The sequence below is a fragment of the Pagrus major genome, chromosome 1, assembly GCF_040436345.1.
Source record: "Pagrus major chromosome 1, Pma_NU_1.0".
NCBI classification, from domain to species: Eukaryota; Metazoa; Chordata; class Actinopteri; order Spariformes; family Sparidae; genus Pagrus; species Pagrus major.
In genome coordinates, this window is record NC_133215.1 from 7,334,033 (window position 1) to 7,346,338 (window position 12,306).

A 12,306-nucleotide genomic window follows, 5' to 3' on the forward strand; every position below is an offset into this window, starting at 1 on the left:
ACAGGAAGACAGTTCGGCATTGACTTTGAGTCAATGCGTCACATGACCTGGAAGCTATTGAGAAAAATGCTGATTTTTCATTAAAAATATTAATATAAAATTTGACAAGCCCTAAAATAAAATAAAGAGCTGTGTCTCATTTAGCACTAATTTTGAGTCACTATGAACAAATAGGGTCACAATTGTTTTGTGTATAATAAAGGATCAGATAACTCGAACGAGGCAGTGTCCTTGTATTAGATCGGGTAGCATAATAAAGTAGTAATAAAGGATTTATACTAATTAGTTAATAAATTCACAGTAAACTGCTAACAAATGCATTATAATGTATGTATTTATCCTAATAAATAAGCAAAACAGCTTAGTTAAGGTTTAATAATGACATAAAACACAAGTTAGTTTAACTTATTAAATGTGTTTGTAACATGAATAATTATAAGAAACTCATGAGCACTTTATTAGCAGTCTATAATCTGCTATCTAGTGTCTTATAAGTGCTTATAAATGCATTATAATCTATCAATTGATGTGTGTATGATGCTGTTATTAATGCTTATATAGTCTTATTCACTCATAAGGATTTTTTTAATTAGCAGTTTAAGGACTCACAAGGACATTTTAACATTTAACATTTAACAGCTTTTGGAGGGATTGAAACATTCTGGTACCGGGTTAATCACCTGTCAATCACTGCAGATAATGACATGCTGTGAGAGCATGATCTGTCAGAGATGCATCATACTAAGACTGTTTGAGTCTATAAATAGTAAGAGGGCCGAATAGTGTGTAACGATGGATACAGCCACATCAAGACGTACACACAGACAGTGATTTAGACTTATTGAGGGGAACAGTGGGTTGTAAAAATGTGAGTTTAGACGATACGAAGGGAAAATGTGACATGATAAGTCTGATGTTTGCATGTGTGTGTGTGTGTGTGTGTGTGTGTTTTATTTCACCAGAAAAGCTGACTAAGACAAAATCCTTTTTCCACGGTAATGACCTGAGGGAGCAGGTAAATTGCATTCTGCCAGGTAAAACCACAGTCCTACAGGATGTGGTGCCTTTCTTCAAGTCTTTTGTCTACGAGCAAGCCAGGGATACTAGTCATCCACTGCTCTGCTCCACTTTCTGGGGGATTAGAACCATCAACCGTCCAATATCATGTCTTCCTTTTCAAAGGATCACACACTGTTCCTTTGTGTGTGCCAGTAAGTTGTGTGCTCATTAAGCATTTTCTAAGGATGAATGCACACGTGCAAGTGTGTGCATGCATAAATGTGGTTGGGTGTGCTTCTGAGCATTTGTTTGCAGGTACCGTGCTGTACACATTTCAAAAAACAGTGCATCCCCACCTGGGTGCTGCAGACACCACAAATCTTCATCCCTCCCTCCCCCCCTCACTCACCCCACCACACCAAAGGGAGTCTCCCTGTGAGCTCATGTCTGGAGCTCTGCCCGCCTCCTGTCTGAAACAGGATAATACAACAGCATTGTTTTTATCTGAATGTGGGCAGCATCTGCTAAATAAACTTGACTTTTGGGTTTGGGTAAGAGAGTGAACTTATCTCTCCATGGTTCCCAGTGTCTTTTACAGGAAAGTGCTTGATGTCCTGAAAGATTACTCAGATCTGGCAGTTCTGGTCCTTTCAGCTGTTCAAGAGTCCCGGTAACTAAGGGTGATAGTGCTATTGTATACTGGCTCCTTGGCTCTAGACCAGCCCTCCACAAAGCATCAGGTCAGGGAACAATGTCTTTCGATTTGTCATCTTACGACCCACTTTTGCAGAAAGTCTTTTCTCAGAAGCTGATAACACGAACAAGCTAACTGATTCGAGGCAGCGATAGACCAACAACTCTCGTGTTCTGCAAAGTAGATTTGTTGTTTCTGTAAATGGAGTCTGGTGGATTTGGCAAGAGCGATATAGCAGCTGTTTCTGGTCAAACACAAAGGATCCTACTCTTTAAACAAAAAAGGTCTATCTCAGTAGGGATCCTTTCCATATCAGACACTTACAATCTGAGCCTGTCAGTCGTGGTGTCCAAGCAAGACCATTGCAGCCCATTTCACTGCAGCCGGCTGTGGCAATCTACTAAAATAATTCCAAAACATTTTGTACCTGTTAATCATTTAGACGACAAAATGTGTAATAAAAAAGTAAAAAGTAGTATATAAAGTATATAATGCATATCATTTTTGATATATGGAGTCATACTCCATAAGATCTGTAAACATATTTTGATGTGTAAAATATGTAGAATTCCCCCTAAAATTTAATTTATTCCAAGAAAAAATATATAACTTTGTGCATGCAAACAGGAGCCCAGTGCCACATATTAAGATAGCCTAATAATCCCTCCCTGTATAAGACATGGCTTCATTTCAGATGTAACTAATCTCTCCAGTATTTGTTACTTCTTGATATTTGCACAACATCTAGTGTCGGAAATGAACCCCACGTCACCTAAATGGCTAAAACGACCACACAAAATGCAGTTTATTCGTTTATCACGATAGATTTAATAACATTTTTGTATCCGTGCATGATTACACGTGCATGTGCATATGTGTGGAAACTAAGGGTCAGGATGTCTAATGGAGGGCTAAACCCCAAAAGCAGGATCCACCCATAGAGACTCACGCAAGCCTATCAATGGAGCCATTGATACATGAAAGACCACGATGGATGGAGGGAGTGTGTGAGAGAGCGCGAGTGTCTGAGTGCGTTAGAGTGAGTGTGTGTCTGAGTGTGTGAGGGGAAGAGATTTACGAGAACAAATCCGCCAGATGTAGAGTGTGAAGCAAGCTTCAGACATTCATGTTTGCCTGGGTCACGACCTCGGAGAGAGTTTGATTTTTCCATGACCTGCAGACACAAGACGCATGTTTCCCTCCAGTCAAAACCATTCAACTGTCTTTCTTTTCTTTGACCCCTTCTTTTAACTTCCATCCTTTTATCTTGTGTCATTCAGCTCTCATTCAAGTCACTCAAGTGAACAACAAACTAGATTCTTCAGGCATTCATTTGCAATGGCCAATATCACAGTAAAACCAGAGGAGACAGCTTATTGTATTGTTTCAGCATCACACACCTGAGGCCGGCAGACAGACACTGTGATAAATTAGACTGAAGTCTTAAAAACTGCTTTGGCAGAATCGTCTCTCGAGTTTCTGAAACACTTTTAGTGTTCATAGTCTCGTCTAAAGAAATGTTGCAAGTGAAGTTAACCGTGCTTTTTGAAAATGAGCCACCAAGTCGAAAGCAACAGCAGAGCTCACATTCATTCATTACGTAAATGCTTAAATAAAAGCCAATATTCACGGAGTCTCATATAACAAGCCAATTTGTACTGCAAGGCACATAAACTAAAGGCTGTCCCCTAATGATGAAACTCAACATTTCCTGCAAACTTCTAGGCAGCCAGGTAGATACTTTATTCATCCATACAGAAATCAATGCAGCAAAATACAAATTTTACTATATAACACTATAAATCTTTGCAGAATAATGATAAATAATATAAATATCATATATAATATGATAACATGATAAATCCGTCTGTCTTTATAAAATCAACACTTTTATTTTGACACTCCATTTTGGTACATAAGTGTACTATACTTAGAGGATTATTACATCATCCATTTTACTTGCGATTAATGTAATCGTGCATCACTTTCACTAGAAATTATTATTATTATTGCTTGCAAAGATATTAAAATACATCACTTCCTGTACAAGACAGACCAGATACAGAGTGTTCATAGTACAAACTGATACACTACCTTTTAACTTTTGTGACTTGGATCAACTGGGCTGAATGTATATGGAATGAATCATTGTGTATGTTGTTTTACATCCACTGATGACTGAAAATGCATCATGTTCACAGCAGCCATGAACTCTTCTTCTCCTTCTTGAGCTTTGCTGCCCTGTCTGTCACCTCTTCATATCGGCCTCATCTGTCCTCCCTTTCACTTTGTATTTGTCTGTGCTAACTCTTCCACAGTAAACTCTCCACTCTGTGTGTGGTACCACCTGCCCATGTTTTGATTTTCACTTGTTGCTCTGTGTTTCAGCGCTACCTGAACTGTGGCTGACACTCCATTTTCATCCGGTACACCTCTGCGTGCGTGCACACACACACACACACACACACACACACACACACACACACACACACACACACACACACACACATACACACACACACACACACACACACGTAGAGAGATGTGGAGGTGAAAATGCTGCCAGCGATCATAAACATCGCTGACACATAAAAGAAAAGACAATAATGTCAGCTGACAGTTCTCTGTATTTGTCTGAGCGTGTTTTATCTTCTTTAAATCTAAAGTACAGTTAATGGCAAGAGTACTAAAGTATCTGTGTAGTGTGTACTGTGTGTTCATATAATGTGTGCTGACATGAACACACAAAAGACAATCAGAGAAAGATGGAAGAGGAACAGACTGGATTTGCAAAAACTGAATAGACGTGGAGGAGGGAGGAGCAGGTGGAGAGGAAGGGGTTAAGACTTCATCTGAAGGCTATGGTCCACGTGTGTGTGCAGTTTGTGTCCGTTTGTTGTGCGTGTGGCTATGTGTGCGTGTGTGTTCCTTCAGGGTTGAAGAGCAAGCGGATATTACTTTTTGGTCCATATCTGTGCTTGTGTGAGGAATGATAATAAGACTCGTGCTCTACATCAAACAGCAGGGACTTTGGCCACCACACCAAACTACATAAACTTTTTTCCAAAGCTTTTATTCACGACATTAGAGGTAAGATGAAACTTTAATGATCCTCATAAAGGAATCAGGCTGCTGCAACAGCAAACAGAAACAGGCAACATCAAAGTGCATTAGACTATGATACTGTATACTGTAAGACCACAACAAGAGGAGGTAATTTCAACATATACCACTTTCAACATTACCACAGATTAAAGAACAATCTTCTTTCTTTCTTTCTTTCTTTCTTTCTTTCTTTCTTTGGTTGTGCAGGAGTATCACTTTTAGCAGCCAATATCAATGATTTTTTAGACAGTATGTCTCTTAAAAATCCAGAAATACACATAAACCAAAGGAAATGTTAAGAGAACAGACTAAAACAAATAGTAAAGTAAATAGCTGGTAAGAGCAGTGGCAGATTAAGCAGCGATTAAGGACATAGGCCTTTTTCATTGAAGACATTTTGATGCTACTCAATCATCGCGTTAAATGTTGGAAGATTTTCACAAACCACAGATTAGTTGACTTTACATTACGTTATGTTGCAACTTTAGATTTACTTAGGTTCAGTGTTAAATCTCATGTTGTGACAACACTGTGCTTCTGGTCTGGTTAGGGTAAACACAGCTGGAAATTGTCCCGACATCTCATTAAAATATTCAGTGTTTTCATGCTTAAAATGATGAAACACCATCTTGAACAGTGGTCTCTGGCTTGGCATCTGATTCACCCAGGTAAACTGCCACCTCTATCCTCTCCACCTCCTGACATGAGTCATGACAAATCAACTAATATACATGTACGGTGAGAATGATATGAGACATATGACGTACAAATTTGAACATATCCATAATTTGCGGAAATGTTGAATGCCAATTCTGGCAACCAAGTTGTGACATGTCACAGTAGGAAAAGCACCGGTGTGATGGCTGAACTCCATTTGGAGGCTTCAGTTTCAGGCTCCTACTATGCACGGTGGCTCACTGTCACGACTTACTGGGGCACTTAAATACAACATCATTAATGTTATTAGTAATACATGTATTTTCCTTAATTTGACAACTAAAATGTCTGCTGTAAAAAAGGCCTATTAGCAAGCTTGCTACCCTGCAAACTACAAAGAAAAAGCACACTGAAGAACACTTTAAAAAACACAGTTACAGTAGTTTAGTGATTGACAGCAAACCACAGGGTTGGGTTTTAATTTCACTAGAGAAGTAGTGAATGAAACAGCTTTGGCTGAAAGATAGCTTCCTCAAATTTTGGCCTTGGAGGTCAACAGCAGTTTAGTCATGTCGGTCAACACCACGTAAAAAAAGAACCAACCCAAAGGCCTTTTTCACGAGCATTTGGTGGTTAATGTGGTGTAGATTTTACTGTCATAAACTCTCTTGTGTCCTGAGAGTGACCCACCCTTATTATTTTATCTAACAAGTGGGAACAGGTTTTAAAAACATTAAAAAATGACCAAATCCTTGTGTAATGTAATTTGGATTCAAACCAAACATGCTCACTGATGGTGGTAGAAATAGAAAATTTTCCAAGAAGTGCTGGGATTAGTTACTCTGTGCTGGGTGACCATGGGAATGGAGTGAGAGGTGGATGCATGGATGGATGGATGGTGTAATGTAAGAAGGGGTCAGGGATTAGGTAAGCAGAGTGAAGGATTTCCAGACGAGAGAGTAATCTAGACGTGTCGATATTCATCCTCTAAGGGAAAAAAAAAAAAATACCGGGCCAAGGAGATTATCCTGATAATGATTGCATAATCTCGGTGTGTGTGCGTGTGTGTGAATGTGTGTTTATGGCGAGCAGACAGCACAATTAGTCACTCGCTCAGTCATGCCCTCGGGCTGCGACCAGACATCACACACACACGTCACATCAGGCATGCAGCTACAGAGCTGCATGCACACTTTTACACACCAAACCGTGGATGAAAGAGCTGCGTGTTACTTTCTCAACCGTGGTTTGATAAGGAACTTGGACTTTCCCCTATCTCCCCGTCCATCTTTCCTTTCCTCAATCCCTCTCCTCTCTCTTCTTTCCTTTTTTCTACCAAGCGCTCCTCAATCCTTCCTCCATACTTTCTCATTCCCGCTTTAATCCGCCATTCCATCATTTTTCCAACAGTTTCTTCTTTTTGTCTCCTTTCCTTTTCATGACTTGCTTCTTCTTTCTTTCCACCCATCATTCTCTCCCTCTTCTCTTCCTTCTCCTTCCTTTCCTTTCCTTCTCTGTCCTACCTTCTCCTGAACTCTCTCCCTTTCTCTCCCCTCTTCCATCTCTATCCTCCCTCATCCCGTAATTCCCAAAACCAGTCATGTTCCTTAACCTCAACCTCTACAATCCAATTAAAGGAATTATCAAATTATCCTGCTAGACATATGATGTCATTCTTTTAACTATCTCTTCTCCAGTGTTCCTCTCCTCCTCCTCCTCCTCCTCCTCCTCCTCCCTCTCTCCTTCTTTCACACGTTCACACTCTTCTCACGGTTGACTTAGTGAGGTCAGTCCCTTTGAATCCCTCATTTTCTTCCATTGTCTCAGTGCTGTAAATTCCCCCAATCTGTTTTGTTGGAATAGTCTTTTCCATAGGCTACAATGGGTCATTAAACACTAGTGTGTGTGTGTGTGTGTGTGTGTGTGTGTGTGTGTGTGCGCTCCCTGGGAAAAATGGACATGTTGCATTACTCTTCTGATGAAAATATTGTTTTTTAAGATGTATGTGTGTGTTCATCTGTTAATAATTGATACTTGCGGGGAAAAAATGTCCTTGTAACTTTGTTTAATGCCCGTGACATTGAAAGATTTGGGGAAAACGCCCCTGGTGTGAGTTCTTGTTCTTGTATTTCACCTTGCTCATGTCATTATGCTTTTAATTAAAGCATGAAATATTCACATTACATTGTGAGGTCACAATATGTGAGCCACAGGAAATTGTTTCCATTATGATCCAGGGAGAGAAATGGTGAGATCCAGGCTTGAGTTTGAGTTTTGATCGGAAAAACAACGCTGCCCTGTAGTCTTAAAGAAAATACTAGGTTCATACAACTTGGTCAAGATTAAAATCAAGATCAAACTGGTTTAAATCAACATTATTTTGAAGATAAAATGGATACAAATGGTTAAACTCAAATGGCACTCAGCAGAGTGCATACCTCTGCCAAGGCCCAACAGTCCTCTTTTGTGCTCACTCATAGTTACCAGCCACCAAAATACGCCTGCTTTTTTCCATCAAGACCCATGCATTATTCCCTGAGAAATGATCAAAAATGTTGAAAAAAAGAGTGTTAAAGATAGTTAGAAAAAAATTCCTGGATCCGTCCCTTTATCCGGATCCACACCAAAAGTTAATGGGGTCTATTCTGGGCCGAGACCCATCCTCCATCCAAGTGTTGAGGAAATCTGTTCCCTAGTTTTGGTCCTGCTGACAAACCAACCAAGCAACCAACCAACCAAGCAACCAACCAACCGAAATTTGTAAAAAAATAAATAAAAACAACGGACACGGGTGAAAACATAACCTTTTTGGCAGAGATAATGACCCAAACAGTCTAAACATCCATTTCAGTTTGCAGAGTGAGTTTATGGTTCAGCTTTGACCTGCTGTACATAATTGTCGCAGCTTTCCTGCAACAAATAACTAAAAGCTTGTTAAGTGTAACAGTACTGGCACTTATTAGCACTTTACACAAAGTACAGTTGACGCTGATGGTATTGTCTTGGTCATAAAGTAAAGTATTGGACAAAAGAAAAATCTAACCTGAGGAAAAGTCAGAGAATGATCATATCTGTTGTATTCACCCTTTGGGGACCATGAATGTCTTGTGCAAAATTAAATGGAAATCAGTCTAATATTTGTTGAGATATTTCAGTTTGTGTGGGGGACTGACCCTCCAGCCAACCGTCTGAAACCAATAATTCCATCCCTTGAGCCAAAAACAGTCAAGAAAATGGAAGATGAATTGGTTGAAGGTTGAGGCTTGTCCAAACCTGCTGCCAAGAGGGAGAGGAGCAGTGCATCTTAATGGTAAAAAGATAAGATCCATACAAAGATTAACTGTCATTTCCATGTTTTAACAGCTCAATTAAATTGCATAAACCAAATTATTTGAGAATGGGGACAAAAACGCCCCCCAAACTCTTACTGGACTAACTGGTAGTGATACAGTATGAAGTACTTTATGTGTACTGTACTCATGTGTACCTGTCTGTTAATCCATACACGCGCACAACAGCTGCTCCATTGATCTCATGAGATCGTATGAAGATCAGGATTGCCATTATTATTGGATTTAGAAGATTAGCACACACCTGCATGGCAGGACATTAGAGAGCTCCTAGAAAATGGTGTTTCACTGTATGTGTGTGTGTGTGTGTGTGTGTGTGTGTGTGTGTGTCTATGTGTGTTGATGTGTATCACACACTAAACCATCTTGAAAGGGAGAGAGATGAAAGAAAATTTGGCCATTTGAGCCGCTTATACTTTCAGCTTCCTGCTATTACTCTCCGCCATTGATCGATTCCTTCAGAGGGACAAAGAGCAGAAAAGAGGGCAGTGCTGCTTCATTCATCCACCTCTGGCATTGTTTATGGACTTATCTGGAGAGAGAGAGAAGACAGGTCTGCGGTTGTCTGGTGTGTTGCCGATGTTCAGAGGAAGTCGTCTCATGTAAACAGGAAGCAGCGAGGACAGTGGATGTGACAGCGGTGGGGGGAGTGGAAGTCAATCCAGCATCCAGCATCAAACACACACACGCACATTAAGAAAAGTAAACACAACATTAGAGTTGAAGTGAAATCTAAGATAATACATGCAAAGAAATCATGAAATCATGTAACCCACAGCGGTGTTTGACTGACGTTTGAGGGCCAGCGTTGCTAGAAGACGTACTAACTTGTGTCACACAGCCTACAAACGCTGATATAAAAGTTTTTTTCAGCTTTTTTCAACAAGACTACTGTGCATTTCTGTTGTCCTGTTAGACATCTGTCCCTTTACAACATTCAACATTTGGGTGCTAATTAGCCAAGCTAATCCGTGTCATTTCCATATCTGGCGACTTATCGGCAGCTCTAACAAACTGTTTTCGTCCAGCTAGTCCAGTAACCTCAGCTTTCCTGTTGTTACAAAAAGTACAGAAAGTTCACCCTGTACTTTCCTCAAACTTGCAGTTATCATTAACTAATATACTTCGCTGTAGCTATAATTATGTGACGAGGACAGGAGAGGAGGACGCCAGCCACAAAAATCTAAGAAGTCAACTTTACAAGCAAGCAAGTGGCTAAATGAGCTTTTAGGAGGGTTGAGCTCTGACAAGACACTACAGAGGAGCTCCATGTATCACTCTTTATCAATCTTTTTTAGCTGCCACCGAGGCAGTGTGTCCTTCCTCTTCAAGAAATTGAAAAACCAGAAGCATTTGGATTTGATTATCATGGCAACGGTAGAAGTTTGAAGCTTTGACGCATTCAGATCAGCCTTACTAAAGTCTGTGGGATAAGCGGGATCCCTAGCGGGGTGACCTGTAAAAAAACTACAGTGCATAATCAATGGGCTGCATACCACTGACGTAAACCCGGAAACTTTTTTGGCGTTAGCACTAGGCAAGCGATTCTTATTGGTCCGAATAGGCAACATCTTCCAGATCTTATAATAGACTTTATCGATGCACCGGCCCCCAGAAGGTTTACTGCCTTTACAGCTATTCTTACTGCCCGCCTACACATATATTGGACCAAACAAATTACAGTTCATGGCATTAACAGACACCACCGTGTGAGACATCGAAAAATACAGCAAGGCATCCTCCTTTAACAACTATAAACATAGCTTTATTACACTTGAGTTAATGTACAACATGCCACATATATTGTACACCATGAAGTAGCAGAAGAAAGAAAGAAATGCACTAATGCAGTCATAGAAATACTCTTACTGTACACACCCTACTGCTAGACTGACATTTATAAGGTGTATGGTTTCTGGCATGAGTACACACACATGAGACAGCACGCACCATGAAGTATTAATATCAAAGAATGAAGGGAGGGTGGGAAAGAGAGCAGGAAGTCCCCTTAATCAGATAGTGTTTGTGGGGAAAGAGTGGAAACCCAATGCCCCCATTACCTTATCACATACCGTAGAAACGGGTTAGGTTGTCACAGTGTGTGTGTGTGTGTGTGTGTGTGTTTTGCCTGGTTAGACTTTAAGCGAAGGTGCATTCCAGAAATAGTTTAACCTCAGAGTCATTTTCTCCTTCAGCCTCCCTCTCTCGTTTTCTCTCTCCCTTCCCTTCCTCCATCCCTCTGTCTCCCCTCTTCATCTTTTATTAACCCCCTCACCTGCCCCCACAGTTCTGACCCATTTTTTAATCCTTCCTTTCTTTCCAGGAATCATAAGAGCTCTCCAACTGAAGTGATTTAATTATTTTTCTGCCACCGCGTTGAATTAAACCATTTCAAACACTAATTTCAAGAAATGCATCGTAACCAAACACAGTAGCCGACATGCTTATACGGCTAAATCACAAAATAAAATAATCATACTGATGTTTACAGCAAAGAAATGTGACGAAACCAATGCTAACTCTCAACTGAGCCGTTCCTAAGGTCTCAAATCTGCAGCTCCTGGACGCACAGCATTCAGTTTATAAAGAGCATTGTATATTTTTCGATGTTAACCTGTGTCCCCAGTTTTGACTCACAAAATAGTCAGACAATGACCCTGACTATACGGGGTCATACACACCCATACGCACAGACCCAGTATACTGGAATCTGTGTGTGAAAGGATGAGTTTGTCCTGAGAGGTTAGTATTCCTCCTCTGCTGACGCATTTCCCCTGCTCCACATGTCCGTACAGACTTTTCTTAGCAGCGCTGTAAAAACCGCAACTGTGCAAATTTGCACAGAAAAACCACCAAAACTTCCCCAGAAGGCAAGTTTAGGGAAGTGGCTTTCCTTTCGAGGATGTGTGATATGTGTATTTACGTCTGCCGTACGTGCTTGTCAAGCTCCGCTAGTGTACGTACGTGTGTGTGTTCATCATTTAATCCTTTTTGTGCGCTTTCTGTGACACTTGTGACGCTTTGTTCCAAAATTAAGAAGCTGGGTCCGAGTTCGTTTTTGTCTGTTTGCCCTCGTGGCGGGAAAACAAACCCCCAGCTGGAAAGAGCTGTGGTCGTGCCTCACTGAAAAGTCGTTCATCTCGAAAGGTTAACTGCTGGAGTCACAGAGGTGGGAAACACAGGTGCAGGAAAGTTTTGAGTTATTTCAGATCTCTGAACGTGTGGTGTGTATTTATTTTAAACTGTGAGAGGAAAGAAACTGGCAGCAATTTATCAGATGGATGTACAATTTCTTCTTCGGGGACAAGTTAGCTGTACATGCAGAGATTGCACCAGTGACATTTCACTTACACAACAGTCCCCCTTACCACGACCCTGTCACCTTAACACCTTAACACTTAACCCTGATTCTCGCTACACAAATTTCTGTTATGATGTTTAACAGGATCTAAATGTAGTGCAAATATGGGGCTCGATTTCCTACATCTGTCTTTGCACAAA